This window comes from Pan troglodytes, chromosome 15 (genome assembly GCF_028858775.2).
Source record: "Pan troglodytes isolate AG18354 chromosome 15, NHGRI_mPanTro3-v2.0_pri, whole genome shotgun sequence".
NCBI classification, from domain to species: Eukaryota; Metazoa; Chordata; class Mammalia; order Primates; family Hominidae; genus Pan; species Pan troglodytes.
In genome coordinates this window covers 17,524,059-17,544,657 of record NC_072413.2, presented here as the reverse complement: position 1 = coordinate 17,544,657, position 20,599 = coordinate 17,524,059, and the positions used below count along the sequence as shown (strand labels likewise).

The 20,599-nt window shown below is 43.6% G+C and overlaps 1 long non-coding RNA gene across 2 annotated transcripts; it reads right to left on the bottom strand.

Annotated features, from left to right (window-relative positions):
* Positions 1-581: 581 nt before the first annotated feature.
* On the bottom strand, positions 582-13,120 carry LOC107968546 (uncharacterized). 2 transcript variants are annotated; one of them, XR_010150860.1, is made up of 3 exons: positions 12,935-13,120; positions 12,086-12,248; positions 582-6,261 (listed from the first exon to the last, which is right to left on the bottom strand). It is a non-coding gene; the product is annotated as an uncharacterized LOC107968546 (long non-coding RNA). The 2 variants fall into 2 exon arrangements; XR_001709733.4 differs by having other exon boundaries at positions 582-3,573.
* Between the last annotated feature and the right edge of the window lie 7,479 nt (positions 13,121-20,599).

Below are 20,599 nucleotides of genomic sequence, written 5' to 3'. Positions count from 1 at the left end.
GCTCTATAATTGTATAGGAATGTGTATCACTTCCTCCCCATAATTTTGAGAATATTTCTGAAGACAGTGACATATTCTGACTCTTTAAGAACAAAACAATTCAATTTTAAAATCACTGAGTGACAGCAATCAAAGTTCTGAAGTGATGCAGTTCGCCTCAGCACTTGTTCGAAATGTCATTAGAAAACCAACTGGAATACCAGAGTTTATAACATCACTGTAATTAATGTTATCCAAATGTTATTAATCTTTCAACATCACTCACATTCTCTGAAGGAACGGCAGTTCTGGTTGTCTTAGGATTTTTCAATAGTGTAATCCATTGCAACTTTTCTTCACGTTTTATTTTTAAATAGATCTTACTCTGACTTTGCTTTAGTGAAATTAGTTATTGTTTCTCCGTCTTTACTTGTTCTATTTTGGCTGCTATTTTTTTTTGATAAAACTTGAAGTAAAATGGAAAAAAAGGATTACGGCTAAAAAACAGAATAAAGTCTAGAGATGGAAAGATTTATATATTTAAGTATGGAGAACCTCAGAAAAATATTAAAATATTTTGCATACAGCTTTGTAGTATTAACTCACATTTGCATAGCACTTTATAATTTAAGAAGCAGTTTTACATATGTTATTAACATAACATTATTTAACATAACAACCCTAGGAAGACAAGTAATAATTTTTGAGTGCCTACTACGTGACAGGTAATATGATCTGCATACATAAATCTTTTAGTTCTCACCGCAATCTGCAAGATAGGTGTTGTGGTTTAAAATTATGTCTCCATGGTTCAACAACAAATCAACAAATTACCTGATTTAAAAACAGGCAAATGACTTGAACAGACATTTTCCCAAAGATGATGTACTGATGGCCAATGAGCATATGAAAACACACTAAATATCACTAATTATTAGATAAATGCAAATCAAAACCACAATGAGATATCACCTGAAATCAATTTAGTGGCTACTATGAAGAAACAGAAAATAATAAATAGTGGCAAGGATGAAATGTTAAAATGCCAGATACACCAAATCATGCAAACACAACATCAAAACACAGCTTGGTGGAGATGGAGGGACAGATGGGGAGGGGGAGAGTGTGGAAAGGCTGGAAAACAGTCCCAAATGGACACACATCTCCATGTGACACTTTTTTTCTTTTTTTAGGCAGGGTCTTGCTCTGTTGCCCAGGCTGGAGTGCAGTGGTGTGATCTTGGCTCACTGCAACATCCACCTCCCGGGTTCAAGCGATTCTCCTGCCTCAGCCTCCCGAGTAGCTGGGACTACAGGCATGTGCCCCCATGCCAGGCTAATTTTTGTATTTTTAGTAGACATGGGGTTTCCCCATGTTGGTCAGTCTGGTCTCGAACTCCTAGCCTCAAGTGATCCGCCCGCCTCAGCCTTCCAAAGTGCTGAGATTACAGGTGCCCACCACCACGCCCAGCTAAGTTTTGTATTTTTAGCAGAGACAGGGTTTTACCAGGTTGGCCAGGCTGGTCTCAGACTCCTGACCTCAAGCGATCCACCCGCCTGAGCCTCTCAAAATGCTGGGATTACAGTGTGAGCCAGGGCTCCCGGCCAGAAGACATTTCCTTTTAATGGAAACAGTAATTCTCTGTGGCCGCCCAGCCAGCCCACATTCCTCCACCAGGCCACCACCGCCTCTGAGGAAGCTGGACTGTGCGGCACACGCGGAGGTCATTGCTTACTTAGATGGCAGTGAACCATCCACGCTGGGGAAGCACAACTCCTCCCTAGACCTGGCAGCATCCTCCCCGGTTCCTTTTTCTTGCTGAAATATTTCTCCAAGAGTGTTTTTGGGGTTGACTCTCAAGGGGGCTGATAGGACTGAGGATGGCTTCCTGCGTGCCCATATTTCATGGCGGTGAGCAGGACGCAGCCCTGGGTTCCAGGGTCCTTTCCTCTCGCGTCTGAAGCTGTCACTCCCTTTCTTCTTGCATCCGTTGTCTGTGCCGCGATTCTAATGTCAGCACCACTCCCGTTCCTGTGCGGGTTACCTGCTTTTTCTCTTTGGAAGTTTTTAGCAATTTTGACTCAAAATGTAGATGCTTTTCTTTGAAATTACACATAAGATTTTAACTTTAAAATGTAATTAACGCTCTGCAGGCCCTTTCAGTTTGAGGATGTGCATCTTTTCTTAATTGGGGAAATTTCCTAATCATTTTTCAGATATTTCCTCTTATCTATTCATTTTTCCTCTTCCAAGCACTGAATATTTTTCCTCCCTCACCTCTGCCTCCTCACACCTTCAGATCCTTCTAGAAGAGCTCAGAGCCTGACCTGTCTCACTCGTTCATTTTCTGGTCTCCAACCTTCCCACCAAGTTCATCACTTAAGCGCCCGCGTGTTCCAGTCCAGTATTCCCGGCTGCATCTTCTGCATAACTGCCGATTCCAGCCGCGCTCTCCCTGCGTCCTGAGGGTATGTGACGGATTTACCGGTCTTATCCGCTCATCTGCTCCCTCCTCCAAGGAAAAACCTTGGGGTTTTTCCCTCCCGGAGTTCACTCCCCTCGCTGTCTCATTTCCTCAGGCCGCTCTCTGTTCCGTGGGTATGGTCAGCTGCCTTCGTCTTAGGCCCCAGTTGACACCTTCCTGGTGGGTTTCAGGGAGGCAGGCAGGGGCTCCTCGGGGCAGAGCCTCTGGCAGGATGACTGGGGCCCTCTTTGCTCATCCCTGGGGGCTGCTCTGGTCTGCAGGGAATGCCCCTGTCCTCCTAGCTGGTGCTGTCTGTCCAGGGCTGCCCTGTGCTGTAATTGGCTGTCCTTGGGCTGGGGAGGAAGGCTGCCCAGGGGCGACCAGCCAGCCTGCCCAGGTGTTGTGGCCTTCAGTCCAGGAGGCTCCTGAGGTGCTCTGGCCTTGCCTAGATTCCTGGGGCTGGTACAGATGGGATCTTCTACAGGAAAGCAGGGCCGACAGATGACAGCCCCAGGTGGGCCCCGGAGCAGAGAGCTGCAGTCTGGCCCGGGTTGTGCTGTGTGGCCTCCTCCACTCAGACTGTGGTTCCCCTCCTGTCCCAGACTCCACCACGTTTGCCCAGCCTCCGCAAGGCTCTCAGGGGTCCTCTTAGGTTCTGGGCTCCATCAACTGTCATCCCTTTGATGGCATCTCCAAGGTTTGGATTCGTGGGAAGGAGCCAGCAGCCTGTATTAATTAATCCCCTCATAAAGGAACCAAAAGCCAAATTTACAAACAAAAATCATAACATTAGATGCTGTCAGGGGCAGAGGAAATGGAGACGTGGAAACGCTGCTGGTGGGCATGTGAACTGTCACACCCTCCCGAGGACCTCGTGGCAACTCATTCCAAATGCCTGGAGAGTGGACCCCGGCATTCTATGAGGAGGTAGCATCTGCCCTCTAAATACAACTAGACACCCTGGAAAAAATTTAACAGACATAAGAGGACTCTAGGAAGTGGAGAGGAAGAAAGGCTGTCCAGGAACCTCGGGACTTTGGGGGTGATGCTGTACCAGGCCTTGAGTTTTCTTTTTCTCTCTCATCTCCTGGATGGGCCCAGAGAACCCTGCAACCTGTAACTGCCAAAACCTGCAGGGGGAAAAAAGAAAAGAAAACAAGCCTATTTTCTCTGGTGAAAGGACTGAGAAGGGCATCTCACTGAAGACCCAGTGAGGAGATTCCTACTGATCCATGTCATAGCAGCTCCGCTCAGGCCTGGCCCTCAGCATCACACCCAGGCCACAAAGGCTCTGCTGACCACAGCGCAGAGACCACACCCAGAACCCGGCGTTTCCTTAACCTACCCCCACCGCACAGGGCAACCCCAGCAACATGCGCAGGGATTGAACCAGAGCCCCAGCAGATCCAGAAGAACAAACGAGACCAGAATAGCACTGGGAGGGCTTTGAAAACTAAATTGTCATTGACTCTACATTTCCCCTAAAGCAGGCTGGGGCCTATATGGTAAACCAAATAAGGGTACCATGGACTGAACTGGAATGTTCAAATAGGATAAAAAGTTTCCTTACATAATAACCGAAATCTCCAGAACATATTTGAAATTATTTGTCATATCAGGAAACATAAAAAGCAACTTGAAGCCTGGTGAGGGGGCTCCCACCTGTAATCCCAGCACTTTGGAAGGTCAATCAGGAGGATGGCTTGAGCCCAGGAGTTTGAGATCTGCCTGGGCAACACAGCATGACCCTGTCTCTACAAACAATTTAAAAATTAGCCAGCTGTGGTGGCACACACCTGTGGTGGCACACACGTGTGGTGCCAGCTACTTAGCAGGCTGAAGCAGGAAGACCGCTTGAGCCCGGCAGTTTGAGGCTGCAGTGAGCCAAGATCATGCTACTGCACACCAGTCTGAGCATCAGAGTAAGACTCTGTCTCAAAAACATAACAGAGCAAAACAAAAAACAACTTAAATAGCAAAATAAGATTAACCAAGATAAATCAGATGTTAGAACTTTAAAGCAGCCATCATAAAAGTGCTTCAGAAAACAACGGCGAATTTTCTTGAAACAAGAACAAAATGAAAATCATACAACTGAAAAATACAATAACTAAATGAAAAAATGTGCAGTTGGGTACAATAGCAGAGTGGAGACGACAGAGAACAGAGTCTGTTGATTCAAGGAAAATTAATAGAGCTGGCCCATAGGAACGATGGAGAGATAGGAGGCTGAGAAATGAACGCCTCCTCGGGGATGGGTGGGACAGTGACAAAAGGCCCAGCGTTCCTGTCACCAGAGTCCCAGGAGGAGAGGAAGGAATGTGTGGTGAAAAAGTATTCAAAGGCACAGTGGTTGAAGACGTCCCAAATTTGGTGAAAGAAGTAAACCTGCAGATTCAAGAATCTGAGCAAACCCCAAATAGGATAAACACATCATAATGGAACTTCAGGAAAGGAAAGATGAAGAAAAAAATCTTTTAAACCACCAGAGAAAAACGATGCATTAAGGGACACTGGTTCTGAGGATGGTGGGCTTCTCTAAAACCATGAGGCAGAGGGGGCGACACACCATCGCCAGGTGCTGAGAAAAACTCTCTGCCCAGAACCCTATTCAGTGAATGTATCCTTCAGGGATGAGAAGGAAATAAAGATATCCTAAGAGGAAGGACAACTAGAATAATTTGTTACCAGAAAACCTACCCTTAATAAATGGCTGAAGGAAGCTCTACTAATAAAAAGGAAATAAGGAAATCAGAAATAGCAACAACAGAAGGGGTAATCATATGGTAAGTATAATAGACTATGATGAGTTTCTTAAATCGTATTTTATGGTTGAAGCAAAAAATATTAACATCATCTGCTGCGGTGCTCTACATCTGAACAGGAAATATTTATGATAATTACATGTTTAAGTGGGGGAGGAAAAGGGGAAGTAAATAAAAGTAAGCTTTTGATATTTCTCATGAAGTGGTGAAACATTGATGCCAGCAGGCTGTGATAAGTTACATGTGTATATTATAATCAATCCTAGAGCAGCCACTTAGAAAACGATACAAAGCAATGCACCCAAAAGTATAAATAATTCAAAATGAAATGCTAAAAACTGTTTAAGTAATCCATGACAAGTGAAACGAAACAGGATAAAGGAAACATAAGAAACATGCAGAAAGCAAATAAAAATGGCACATTTGAATCCTAAATATGATTTCTGTGTGGTAAAGAATTTGGCCTAGCCCAAAGAAGAGGTCTAGCCTTTGTCCTGGCTCCTGGCAAGTAGTCCTGAAGACCATGTGACAGGAGGGTCTTTGCTATTCATGGTGGGCCCCTCAGACTATACCTGAAGTTTATGCTACCAGCTGGCTCATGGTGGGCCCTCCCAGGAATGTGCTGTCAGCCCCAGATTCTGGGAAAGGGAGAGGTGAAGACAGAGTTCCAACCAGTCTCCAACAGATCAGTCAATTATCGCTGCACAATGCAGTTCCAGGAAACACTCTGGACACCAAGGCTTGGGTGAGGTTCCTAGGTTGGCAGTGCTTCATGGTATTGTCACACGTGGATGCTGGGAGAGTAATGCACCTGAGGACAACAGAGGCTTCACAGACCCTCCTAGCCCTGCCCTCTGTGCTGGTTCTGATTTGTATCCTTTCCCTGCAGTAAACAGTAACCATGTGTATAGCAGTTTTCAATGACTTCTATGAGTTCTTCCAGCAAATGATTGAAACTTGGGGTGCTTTGGAAACCTCTAAAACTTGCTGTTGGTGTCAGGAATGAGGGAAATTTTAGGAACCATGCCCTCAGACTTTGCAGTTTGGTTAAATCTGGGAAAAACACAGAAATAGCAGAGTAAATGCAAAAATATGACCCATTATATGATGTCCATAAGATATTCAGTTCTAATACCATGGCATAGGTATTTAATAGATTCGAAGTGAAAGAACAGAAAAAAAATTTCATGCAAACAAACAGGAACTTTTAAAAAAGCAGGAGTTGCTATAATAATATCAGATAGAGTTCATGGCAAAAAGAATTTCTAGGACAAAAGAGGAATATTACATAATAACAAAAGAGCAAGAGTATATCTTGATCCTAAATATATGTGCACCAAACAACACAGCTTCAAAACACATGAAGCAAAACCTGATAGAGCTTAAAAAAGAAATAGAAAAATCCATAATTATTGTTGGGATATGTCGACATCTCACTTTCAGAATTTGTAAAATTACCAGAAAAAAAAATCAGCAAGAATATAGGATAACTAAACAATATTATTAGCCAATAGGGTAAAATTAACATTTATGGAAAACTCTATCCATCAACAGCAAACTATGCATTATTTTCAAGCTCTTATAGAACAGACTCTAGATCTTAAAACAAACCTTAACAAATTTTTAAAAACTGAAATCATACAGAGTGTCCTCTGACCACAATGGAATCAAACTGGAAATAAATTGCAGAAAGACAAGAGAAAAATCTGCAAACACTTGGAAATTAAGCAGTAAACATTTATATACAATGTGGACAAGAAGACGTCTCAAAGGGAATTTTTAAAAAGCAAGTAACAATGAAAATATGGCATATCAAAATTTGTGGATGCGGCTGGGTGCAATGGCTTACTCCTGTAATCCCAGCACTTTGGGAGGCTGTGGCAGGTGGATCGCTTTTTGAGCCCAGGAGTTCAAGACTAGCCTGGGCAACACGGTGAAATCCCTATCTCTGCAAAAAATTAGCCAGGTGTGGTGGCATGCACCTGTAGTCCCAGTTACTTGGGAGGCTGAGATAGGGAGGATTGCTTGAGCCCAGAAGGTTGAGGCTGCAGCAAGTGGAGATTGTGCTACTGCACTCCAGCTTCGGTGACAGAATGAGACCCTGTCTTAAAAAAACAATTGAGGGATTCAGCTATAGCAGAGCTGAGAGAGAAATTTATAGCACTAAATCCTTATATTAGTAATATGGAAAGTTCTCAAACCAGTAGTCAAAAAACTAAAAGAGGAATAGTAAAATAAAGTTAAGGCAAATAGGATGGAAAGCGAAGAGCAGAAATTGATGAAATTAAAAACAGGAAAGCAATGCAGAACATTAAGGAAATAAAAAACAGGTTCTTCAAAAAATTAATAAAACTGATAATCCTCTAGCATGATCAACAAAGATAAAAGGAGATAACACACAAATCAGCAATATCAGGAATGAAACAAGAAATATCACAAAAGAGGCTGCATCTATGAAAAACGCTATAAAAATTTTATGCTCGTACATTTGACAGCCTAGGAAAAAATGGATCAATTCCTTGAAAACCACAAATTACCACAACTCAGAAAAGATGAAATATATAAAAGCCTGAATAGTCCTATAATCATTATATAAATTGGATTTGTAACTAAAAAGCTCCTGAACACAATATATCCAGACCCAGTGGTTTCACTGGAGAATTTACCAAATATTTAAAGAAGAATCAACACCAGTTTTACACAGTCTCTTCCAGAAAATAGAAGGGAAAGGACTATGATACCATTATTTTGATATCAAAACAAAACAAAGACAGCACAAAGGAAGGAAGGAAGGGAGGGAGGAAGGAGGCAGGGACAGAGGAAAGAACCTTGCAGGCTGATTTTGCTCATAAGCTTAGATGGAAAAATCCTCAAGACAGTGTTAGCAAATCAAATTTAGTAATGCATAAAAAGAGTAGTAGACCACAATCAAGAGGAATTTCACTCAAGTTATGCAAGACTGTTTAAATATTTGAAAAGCCAATCCACATATTCTGTCTTGTAAACTGAAGAAGAAAAATCATAATGATCTTATCAATTGACATAGGAAAAGGTTTTGACAAAATTCAAAACCCATTCATGATATAAACTCTTAGCAAACTTGGAATAGAGGGTAATTTCCTCCAACTTCAGAAAGAGCATTTACAAAAATCTACAGTTAACATCACACTTAATGGTGAAAGAATGAATGCTTTCCCCTTAAGAGCAGGAACAAGGCAAGAATGTTCCCTTTCACCATTTTAATTCAAGATAGTACTAGAAGTTCTAACCAGTGTAATAAGACCAGAAAAAGAAATAAAAAGTATGCAGATTTAAAAGAAAGAAAGAAAACTATTACTACTTGCACGTGGCATAATCATCTACATAAACAGTCCCAAGGAATAAAAAAAAAAAATCCTTGATATAAAGATTGAGAATATCAAGGCTGCAATACACAAGAATAACACACATACACAAATTGCATCTCTCTATGGTAACAATAAACGAGTGGAAACCAAAATAAAAACTGCAATACCATTTACAACTGCTCAAAATACTTGAAGTATTAATATGTAGGAATAAATCTAATAAAACATATACAGGAGAATATAGTGCAAATTACAAAATTCTGCTGAAAGAAATCAAATATGTACATAAATGGAGAGTCATGCCATATTCAGGGATGGGAAGTCTCAACATAGATGTCAGCTTCCTTCAAATTGCAGGTTTAATACAATTCTAAATCTTGGCATTGTTTTTTGTATACATATGCAAACTTATTGTAAACTTTATATTAAAAGGAAGTGGACCTAGTTTAGCTGAAACAATTCTGAAAAAGAATAATTAAATAGAAGAAATCACTGTACCAATTATTAAAGCTTACTCTACAAAGTAATCAACTCAGTATGGTGCTGGTGGAGGGAGAGACACATTAATTACTGGTGCAAGACAGAGATCCCACCCCAGAAATATGCTTAATTAATTTTTGAGAAAGATGCAACAGCAGTTTAGTAGAGGAGTGATAGCCCTTTCAACAAGTGCTGCAGGAACAATCAGACATCCATAGGCAAGGAGATGAGGCTTGGCCTGACCTTCACATTTTATACAAAACATAACACAAGGATCATGGGCTTAAATGTCAAACTGTAATATTTTCAGGAAAAAAAAATAGAAGAAAATCTTCAGGACCAGGGACTAGGCAGAGCCCTTAGACTTGACATCAAAATACAATTTATAAAAGAAAAAATTGATAAATTGGACCTCATCAAAATTAAATTTTTTTTTGCTCTGCAAAAGACGCATTTGGGATGATGGAAAGATAAGTTACAGAATGAGAGAAAATATTTGCAAATCACATATCTGACAAAGAACTTGTGTCAAGAATAAAGAACTCTCAGAACTCAACATAAAATAAATAAGTAATCAAATTAAAAATGCGCAAATGACATGAACAGATATTTGACCAAAGCAAATATTCTTTGTACATGAAAGGATGGTCAGCAACATTAGCCATTAGGAAAGTTGAAATTAAAACCACAATGAGACATCACTACATATTAGAATGGCTTTTTAAAAAGTGATTAGCACTAGGCTGGGTGCAGTAGCTCACGCTCGTAATCCCAGAATTTTGGGAGGCCGAGGCGAGTGGATCATTTGAGATCAGGAGTTTGAGACCAGCATGGCCAACAGGGTGAAACCCCATCACCCCTAGTGACCCACTAGCAAAAGTTTTGCTCCTTGTCCCCACCACCTTATGCTCTGCTGGCCTAGAGGTCTTAGTTCCAGAGGGAGGAATGCTGCCACCAAGAGACAGAGGGATGATCCATTGCGCTGGAAGTTTAGGCTGCCATCTGGTGGCACCAAGCTCCTCATGCCTCTGGATCAACAGGTAAAGAAGGAGTTAACTACGCTGGGTGGGGGTGGCTGGTCCAGATCACCAAGGAGAAACTGTCCTGCTGCTTCACAATGGACTGAGGAAGAGCATGTCTGGGGTACAGGAGGGCCCTCGTGGCATGCGCTGTGATTAAGATCAATGGAAAAGCACAACAGCCCAATCTAGGCAGGATTAATAATGGTCCAGAACCTTCAGGAATGAAGGTTCCCCCACCAGGTTAAAAACCACAACCAGCGGAGGCTTCCTGAAGGCAAAGGGAATACAGACTGGGGAGTGCAAGAAGGTAGTTATAGGACCATGTGACCAGCTACAGAAACCAGGACTGCAATTGTCATGAATCTTTCCTCCTTATTTGCTGAGAGAGATAGAGAGAGAGAATGTTTAAAGTTTTGGAAGAAAACATAGGAAGAAATCTTCATTAATTGAGGTTAGGGAAATTGTTCTTAGACATGATGCCAAATGCATGTAAAAGCAAAAATCCATCAATTAGATTTGATCAAAATAAAAAAACATAGCTTTGCAAAAGACACTATTAAAAGACACTGAAAAGACAGCTATAGGCTGGGAGAGAATATCTACAAACCACATATCCAACAAAGAAAGTAGTCCGACATATATAAAGAACTCTTAAAATCAACAGTTAGAAAACCATCCAAACAAAAGTGGGTAAAAGACTTGGACCCTCACTGAAGAGGACGCTCTATGTGGAAGACAGAAAGCCTATGAGAGACCATCAACACTAATCATTAGGGAAATGCAAATCAAAACCATAGTGAGGTGCCACTGGAAAGCAGTTTGACAGTTCTGTTAAACCACATGGCCCAGCAGTCCCATAACGATTTTTCCTGGAGTAAGGAAAATTTGTGTTCACATGAAAACCTCTGCAGAAATGTTTATGGCAACTCTATGCATAATCACCTAAATCTGGACACAACCACACGTCCTCCCATGGCTGAAGAGGTAACTACCTGTGTCTCCCTGTGTAGGCTAACACCATTCCACAATTGAAAGGAACACGTCACTGACACACAGAGCATTGGGGTGGATCTCAAAAACATGATGCTTAGCGAAAGCAGCCAGTTACAAAGAGCCCATGCTGCATATCTCCACTCACACGACCTTCCCAAGACAACGGTGTGACAGGGATAGCAGGCAAATCAGCAGTCAGCAGGGTTGGGTGGGGAGGGCTGGACTCCAGCAAGAGGGGTGCCGTTCCTCGGCATCCTGACTGTGGAACCTTGTACGTGTGAAAATTCTCAGACCTAAACACCTCTTTTAAATGGGACCAGATGGGGAAATAAAACTTTCATTTTTTGGTCATCTGTTTCATATCAGTCACCACAGGTACAGTTGTGACCCTTGAACAACACAAGTCTGAACTACATGGGTCCACCTACATACAGATTTTTTCTTAAAAAATTTTTTTTTAAATTAAATCTTCTTAAATAGACATGGGGTTGGCCAGGCGTAATGGCTCATGCCTGTAATCCCAGCACTTTGGGAGGCCAAGATGGGCGATCACGAGGTCAGGAGATTGAGAACATCTTGGCCAACATAGTGAAACCTCATCTCTACTAAAAATACAAAAAAAAAAAAAAAAAAAGAATCTGGGTGTGGTGGCACGCACCTGTGGTCCCAGCTACTCAGAAGGCTGAGGCAGGAGAATCACTTGAACCCGGGAGGTGGAGGTTGCAGTGAGCCGAGATCATGTCACTGTACTCCAGTCTGAGCAACAAGAGCGAAACTCCGTCTCAAAAAAAAAAAAAAAAACAAAACAAAAAACACACGGGGTCTTGCTATGTTGCTCAGACTGGTCTTGAACTCCAGGACTCAAGTAACCCTCCCAACCTTGGCCTCCCAAATTGCTGGGATCACAGGCATGAACCACCACACCTGGTCCACTTTTTTTTTCAATAAATATATTGGAAAAATGTATTGGAAAATTTCACATCAGCCATGCCAGCAGATGTGAAACCTTGCTCTTTTGGCCAAATACCTTTTTACCTGGTCTTGGAAATGCAGCTTTTGGACAAAAATGAGCTACTGCTCATGCTTGTAATCCCAGCACTTTGGGAGGCTGAGGCAGGAGGATCACTGGAGCCTAGGAGATGGAGGTTGCAGTAAGCATTGCAACCATTTGAAGAAACTTGCAGATGAACCTTGTAGCCTAGAAATATTGAAAAAGTTAAGAAAAAGGTATGTCATGAATGCATAAAATACTAGCATATTTTTATCATGTATCACCATAAAACATACATATATCAATTATAAAGTTAAAATTTATCAAAAGTTATGCACACAAACACAGTACATGGTGCCAGTCAAGAGAAATGTAAACAAATGTAAAGATGCAGTATTAAGTCATAATTGCATAAATTAATGGGAGCCCACTGTACTACTGTAATAATTCTGTCACCCCTCCTGCTACTATTGCAGTGAGCTCAGGTGTCCAGTGTCCACTTAAAATGCCATGTGACACTAGCCATCTCCATGTGAGCACTTGTCTCTCCTGTAGATTGTGTATCACAGTGAAAAGTAATCTCTTGTGGTTCTCATGTATTTTTCATGTTTAGTGCAATACCATAAACCTGAAGAAGACAATGAGACATGTATGAAATGCCACTAGTGATGCTGGAAGTGCTGCCAAGAAGCAGAGAAAAGTCTTGACAGTACAAGAAAAAGATGGATTGATTGATATGTACTGTAGACTGAGGTCTGCAGCTGTGGTTGCCCACCATTTCAAGATAAATTAATCCAGCCTAAGAACCATTGTAAAATAAGAAAAGGAAATTCGCATTGTCATCACTGCAGCCATGCTAGCAGACACGAAACTTTGCTCTTTTTGCCAAATACCTTTTTATCTAGTCTTGAAAATGTAGCTTTTGGCTGGATGTAGTAGCTCATGCCTTTAATCCCAGCACTTTGGGAGACCGAGGCAGGAGGATCACTTGAGCCCAGGAGGTGGAGGCTGCAGTAAGCCAAGATCACACAACTGCACTCCAGCCTGGAAGCGAGGCTCTGTCAGGGTGAAAAAAAAAAAGAAGATGAAAGAAGGAAGGAAGGACAGAGAAATAGAGAAAACGCAGCTTTTATGTGGGTGAAGGATATCTACAAGAAAAGCATATCTATAGACTCTAATATGATTCAAGAAAAACTGATGTCATTATATGACAACCTAAAATGAGACTGGTGGAGGATGGTGACTTAAAATTATGAGATCTACAAATTTGGAGAGGCTAAAGTACAGTGGCACAATCATGACTAACTGCAGCCTCAACCTCCTGGGCTCAGGCAATCTCCCACCTCAGCCTCCCAAGTAGCTGGAACTACAGGTGTGTGCCACCATGCCTGGATAATTTTCAAACTTGTTTTTGTAGAGACAGGGGTCCCACTATCTTGCCCAGCTGGTCTCGAACTCTTGAACTCAAGCAATCCTCCCACCTCAACCTTCTAAAGTGCTGAGATTACAGGCATGAGCTGCTGTGCCAGGCCAAGAGCCTTATTTTCTTTCTTTCTTTTTTTTTTTTTTTTTTTTGTCTGACAGAGTCTAGCTCTATCATCCAGGCTGGAGTGCAGTGGTGCTATCTCAGTTCACTGCAACCTTTGTCTCTCAGGTTCAAGCAATTCTTCTGCCTCAGCCACCCGATTAGCTGGGAAGACAGGCACATGCCACTACATCTGGTTAATTTTTGTATTTTTTTCTAGGTAGAGATGGGGTTTCGCCATGTTGGCCAGGCTGGGCTCAAACTCCTGGTTTGAGCCTGGTTTGAGTTGAGTGATCCACCCAACTCAGCCTCTCAAAGTGCTGGGATTACAGGCGTGAGCCACTGGGCCAGCCCAAAAAGCTTTATTTCTAAGAAAGGTTGCAGCCTGCAGGCTGGCCATCTTGACAGGCTGGGAAGTGTAGCCTCCAGCAAAGACCAAAAGCAGACACTTCCAGGGAAAGATGAGACAGGAAGTTATGCTGAAAGGGTTGGCTAAATGTACATATTCAACAGATTATAGAAGGCTCTATTAATATTCATGAAGGGGGTGAGACACACCTATTTCACACATTACATATGTCCCATGTTCATTTTGGAGTGGAGGCAACATTTAAATGCATTAAAATTGGGCCCTATATGTCAAAAGGTGAAGCAGAAGGTTCGAAGGCTCTCAGTGCCCAGCCTTCCTACTGGAGAAAACTGGTCCAGATTTACAACAGGGCCAATCAAGGAAATCATGAAAGAGAGTGTGCCTGTGGCAAAAAAGGTGGGGAATGTAGGCTTTCAGGATATGGATCTTGGAGAAATTCAAGAGTGAATAGACATCACACCAGAGGAATTAACAGAAGACCACTTGATGGAGATGAGTGTTTTCGAATCAGTGCCAGATGATGAGGAAGAGGATGTAGATGCAGTGCCAGAAAATAAGTTGACATTCGACAATCTGGCAGAGGGGTTCTGATTATTCAAGACTACTTGTGACTTCTTCTACCACATGGACCTTTCTATGGTACAGACACCAAAACTAAAGCAAATGGTGGAAGAAGGATTGATAACATAAAGAAACATATTTAGAGAAATGAAAAAGCAAAAATGTCAGACAGAAATAACAATGAATTTCTCAGTGTGTGTGCATCTCCTGACTTCCTTCCCATCTCCCTGACCTTTTCTGCCTCTGCCATCCCTGAGATGACAGGACCAACCTCTTCTCTTCTTCAGCCTACTCAATGTGAAGATGATATGGATGAAAACCTTTATGATGATCCACTTCCATTTAGTGATAGTGAATACATTCTCTTCCTTATGATTTTATTAGTACTTTTTCTTTTCTGTAGCTTACTTCATTGTAAGAATACAGTATACAATACAAATCACATACAAAATATGTGTTGAGTGTTTATGTTATTGGTAAGGCTTCTGGCCAATAGTAGGCTATTAACAAAAGTTGTGGTGAGTTGAAAGTTATATGTGGATTTTTTTTTTTTTTTTGAGACAGAGTCTTGCTCTGTCCTGCAGGCTGGAGTGCAGTGGTGAGATCTCAGCTCACTGCAACCTCCACCTCCTGGGTCCAAGCAATTCTCCTGCCTCAGCCTCCTGAGTAGCTGGGATTACAGGTGCACACCACCACGCCTAATTTTTGTATTTTTAGTAGAGCCGGGGTTTCACCATGTTGATCAGGCTGGTCTCAAACTCCTGACCTCATGATCTACCCGCCTCAGCTTCCCCAAGTGCTGGGATTACAAGCGTGAGCCACCACACCTGGCCTATATGTGGATTTTTGACTGTGTGGGAAGGTTGGCACCCCATCCCCTTCATGGGAACTGTAGTCTCATTAAATCCTCACATGCTGCAAGATTGGTTTATTATCCCCATCTTACAGATAAGAAACTTAAAACCCAAGAGATTTCGTACATTGCCCAGAGTCACATCACGGGTGAGTGGCAGAAACTGGAGCCCCCACCCAGACCATCCCTGACCTGAGCACAGGTTACCAAGTGTGCGTGCAGCAGTCAGAGACACTGGGAGATGGCGACTGCCCTCCGTATTGAGGCCACTTATATATCTGGCTTCTGTGAAACAGCCTTGCTTAGCTCCACCACTCGGTTTTGGTCAAATGAACCACAGCAGGATCATGTGGACTTCCTGAACGCTGGTTTGCATGTATGAGTTGGACTTGGTGATCTCTTTGAGGTGTGTGGAGATACTAAGCTAGTGGAAAAAGTGCTGAACAGACTGGGACCGGTGGCTCACGCCTGTAATCCCAGCCCTTTGGGAGGCCAAGGCAGGAGGACCTCTTGAGGCCAGCCTGGGCAACATAGTGAGACCTTGTCTCTACAAAAAAAAAATTAAAAATTTTTAAAATGCTGAACAAAAACCCACCTGTGTTCAATCTTCGCTCCTCCCTGGATAATGTACCCACTCCCAAGTGTAGGTGTTGGTAACTCTTGGGAGTACATCTTAAGCCCAGGTAGCACATCAACCGGAGTTCCAGACAGTTCCCCAGTTGCCGCCTCAGATGTCTCTACCTGGCTGTCCCACAGGTGCCCATCACTCCACCTGGCATCCCAGCCAGACACCTGGGGGCCCTGGGGTACTCCCTGAAAACCCCTTGTTCCTCACAACCCCCAGACCCACTACCCCTCCAATGTTACCTCTCAGAGCTCTAGCACCCGCCACTTCTCCCTCTCTGTGCCTCCTCCCCCTGAACTCCCTGCAAACTATCTCCACCCAGTAGCAAAGGGGCTTTTTGAAAAATGAAAATCTGACCATGCTGTCCTGGTTAAATGTTCTCCCAAGGCTTCCTGGTGTCTTGGGATGAAGATAGCATCTTAAGGCGGTCTCATCCCCTGCCTCTCTATTTTCCTCCCCAGCTCCTAGGACTCTGCCGCTGTCCTGGCTCCAGCTACGCTGGCTTGCAGGCGTCATGCTGCCCTGTGTCACAGGCCTTTCCACATAACATTCCTGTGCTTGACACACTCTTCTGCTTCCACAACTCCCAGCCTTTGCCAAGTTAACCAACTTCTGGTCATGGCTCAACCGTCACTTGCTTCCCTAAGGAAGCCTTCTCCAACTTCCTACACCATGTCTAGAGCTGTGCCGTCCTCTACGGGACCACTGCCACATGGGGCCATTGAGCCCTTGAAATGTGCAATTGCTGCCGAGAACTGAAAATTTTTAATTTTAATTAATTTGAATTTCAAACAAGTGACTAGGTTCAGTTACATTTGAAACAAGGGGATATACATCTATTTTTTCAACTGTGAATACTGTGAAATCTAAATATGGATTATTTCCCACAAAATTTAGACCTGAATTGAGAAGTGTTATAAGAGTACACACTGGGACGGGCACAGTGGCTCATGCCTGTGGTCCTAGCACTTTGGGAGGTTGAGGTAGGCGGAACACCTGAGGTCAGGGGTTCGAGACCAGCCTGGCCAACATGACGAAACCCTGTCTCTACTAAAAATACAAAAAAATTAGCCGGGCGTGGTGGCGGGCGCCTGTAATCCCAGCTACTCCAGAGGCTGAGGCAGGAGAATCGCTTGAACCTGGGAGGCTGAGGTTTCAGTGAGCTGAGATCGTGCCATTGCACTCCAGCCCGGGCAACAAGAGCGAAACTCTGTCTCAAAAGAGAAAAGAAAACAAAACAAAACACTACACCAAATTTCAAAGACTTAGCACAAAACAGGAATGTCAGGTAGTTCAATAATCATTTTTATACTGATTCCATGTTATGATGGTATTTTAGGTACACTGGCTTTATTTATTAGTAAACAGGGTCTCGCTCTGTCGCCCAGGCTGGAGACCTACTGAATTCAGGTCATCCTCCCGCCTCAGCCTCCCGAGTTGCTGGGACCACAGGTGCGCACCACCACGCCCGGCTTTTTTTTTTTTTTTTTTTTTTTTTGTAGAGATAGGGTCTTGCCATGTTGCCCAGGGTGCTCTGGAACTCCTGGGCTCAATCGGATCTTCCTGCCTGGGCCTCCCAAGTAGCTGGGATTACAGGTGTGAGCCACCGCGCCCAGCCGGTATACTGGCTTTAAATGATAAAAATGTTCTGAACATTCACCTTCCGGTGTTGGCACGAGGGGCGTGGCGCGGAGTGACCAGCCCTGCCTGGCTCCTTTCAGCAGCAGGTGAAGCGGCTGCAGCGTGTTCTTTAACTTTCCCAGAAAGAACAACAGTTTGTAAAGCGCGCGATCTCATGCATGTCCCGGCCAGCCCAGCAGCTGCGGGTGCAGGGCCACCTCCAGTCTGGGACGCTGCAGGGGCTTCGCTCCTGGGTCCCACCTCCTGTGCGTCCCTGGGCGCGGCGCGACAGTCCGGGGTCCTGCACGCTGTGGGGAGCCGCGCTGGGGGCGCCTCGGAAGGACGCGGTTCTCTAGCCCTTTCCGTGCCTAAACAGGACCGAGGCTGAGTTTCTTCGCGTGGGTGGAAACTAAAGCGGGGTTGGGGACAGGGCGCTGGCCATGGGTGCGGTTCCAGGAGCGGGCGCGGGTCCCGGGGCGGGAGGTGGGGGTGGGGGTGGGGCTCAGGCACAGCGGGGGGGCGAGGGCGCAGAGCCGGGAGCGCAGATCCCAGGGGCCCTCACCGCAGTAGGTGATGGAGGTGTGCAGCAGCACCACAAAGCATTCCACAGGGCACGCATACAGCAAAGCAGCACGCTGTGAGCAGTAAAGATAGGCAAGTTTGTCAATTAAACTTTCATAAAGCTGGGGGAAACAGAAGAAAACGAACCATAACAACAAAAAATAAAGCCAAGAAACATTTAAGAGATTTATTAGTTTGTTTTAAAATAACAGAAGCAAGCCCATTACATGGTAACATAAGTCGCATATTTTGTGAGAAATGTTTTCCAAAGCAAAAAAAACTGTGGGAAAGTGGCGGTGCTTCAGTTGTGCGAGCTGTCACGTCCTAACACAGCTGCATCCTCAGCCTGGTATCCCCCCGCAAGACGCTCCCACTTCCAGTGAAAAGAGATCAATAACATCTCCTTATTGTCAAGAAACATTCTTGACTCAACCTCACTCAGCCGCTGACAGGGTCATGAAAATCCCAGGGGTCCCTGGACGGCACAATTGAGTGCCACTGGTTTTTTGGAGAAAAGTGTGGAGCTGTACTGGGTAGTTTGGAGAGGGTCCAGGGAAGGCCGCACCGACCAGTGGTCTCAGGACCAGCGTCAGAAGGAGCAGCGAGGAGGTGGAGGCCGGGAGGGGGACGTAGGAGCTGCCGCATTCCCGGCAGAGGGAACTGCAAGTGTTGAAGACCCCAGGCAAGTGCACTGAGGAATGAAAGGCCACTGTGGCCAGAGCTGGAGGCAGCAGAAGAGAGGCCCTAGAGGAGGGCAGGGGCCAGAGCAGCAGCGAGGCCAGACAAGGGCTGCGGCCTAGAAGCAAAGGGAAGCCATGGAAGGAGCCTCGGAAAGTGACATCAAATTTGCATGTTTAAAAGCCACGCTCAAGAAGTGCCGTCAATCATTAGAGACAGGTATCAGCCAAATAACCACATAAATACTTTTAAAAAACTAAACAATAATTTGGTAATTTCTTGGCTATGACACTAAAAGCACAGGCAACAAAAGAAAAAATAAATTGGACTTCATCAAAATTAAAAAACCTTTGCGCATCAAAGGACACTATCAGAGTGAAAAGACACCCCAAAGAATGAGAAAATATTTGTGAATGGTTTATCTGATAAGGGTTTAATATGCAGAATATAAAAAGAACTTCTACAATTCAACAACAACAAAAAATCTGATTCAAAGGACTTGAATAGACATTTCTCCAAAGAAGGTCTATAGATGGCCAATATAGAGGAACAGAGAGCTTACACTTACAACTCTCCCCCCGAAACCCACTGTGCCTATTTCTATAGTATGGAACTATGAGGTCTCAACAGAACAGATGAATAGATCCCAGTTTCTATTCATGGAAATTTCAGGCCTTGTCTTTGGGCCACTAAGGTGCTTATTTCCCAGACTAACAAAAATAATCTAGCTTTTTGTCTTGACTACCAAACACGCTGGATTTTTTTTTTTTTTTTTTTTTTTTTTTTTGAGATGGAGTCTCGCCCTGTCACCCAGGCTAGAGTGCAGTGGCGCGATCTTGGCTCACACAACCTCCACCTCCCAGGTTCAAGCAATTCTCCTGTCTTAGCCTCCCATGTATCTGGGACTACAGGCACACACCACCACGCCCGGCTAATTTTTGTATTTTCAGTAGAGATGGGGTTTCACCATGTTGGTCATGCTGGTCTTGAACTCCTGACCTCAGGTGATCCACCTGCCTTGGCCTCCCAAAGTGCTAGGATTACAGGCATGAGCCACCATGCCCGGTCCACTCTGGATTTAAGGACAGTTCTTCCTTCAATCAGCAGCCAAAGAGTCCTGATTCCTGATTCTAATTAAGAAGTTTAACTTGGTATTCTATTTCTGATGGAAGGATGGCTAAAAGAAGGGAGACTCAAACAACAGATGAAGGCAAAATACTCTGTACTGATTTTTCAACGTAATCTTAAATTCTATGTTTAATTGAGATGACCCAAATTCTTTTTTTTTTTTTTTTTTTTTTTTTGATACGGAGTCTCGCTCTGTCACCCAGGCTAAAGTGCAGTGGCATGATCTCGGCTCACTGCAACCTCTGCCTCCCGGGTTCATACCATTCTCCTGCCTCAGCCTCCTAAGTAGCCCAGGCACCCACCACCACACCTGGCTAATTTTTTGTATTTTTAGTGGAGACAGAGATGACCCAAATTCTTAACTGCCTCATAAATACTGTTAATATATTGAAAGTTTTGCCCTAGGCTTTTATTAAAGTCAACTATATAGAAAAAGTTTCTCCTATCTTGAAATGTATTATTAAAGACATCATCCCCAATAATATTCCATATTCTCTGTTTAGGAACCCCAATTGTTTTCAAATTCAAGAATGCAGAGAAATCTACTTGTTACAAAAGAGTAGAATGGATAATGGGCACCACATCCTGAAGTGTATTTTAATAAAAATTCATGTAAGATGGTTCAAAATTTCATTAA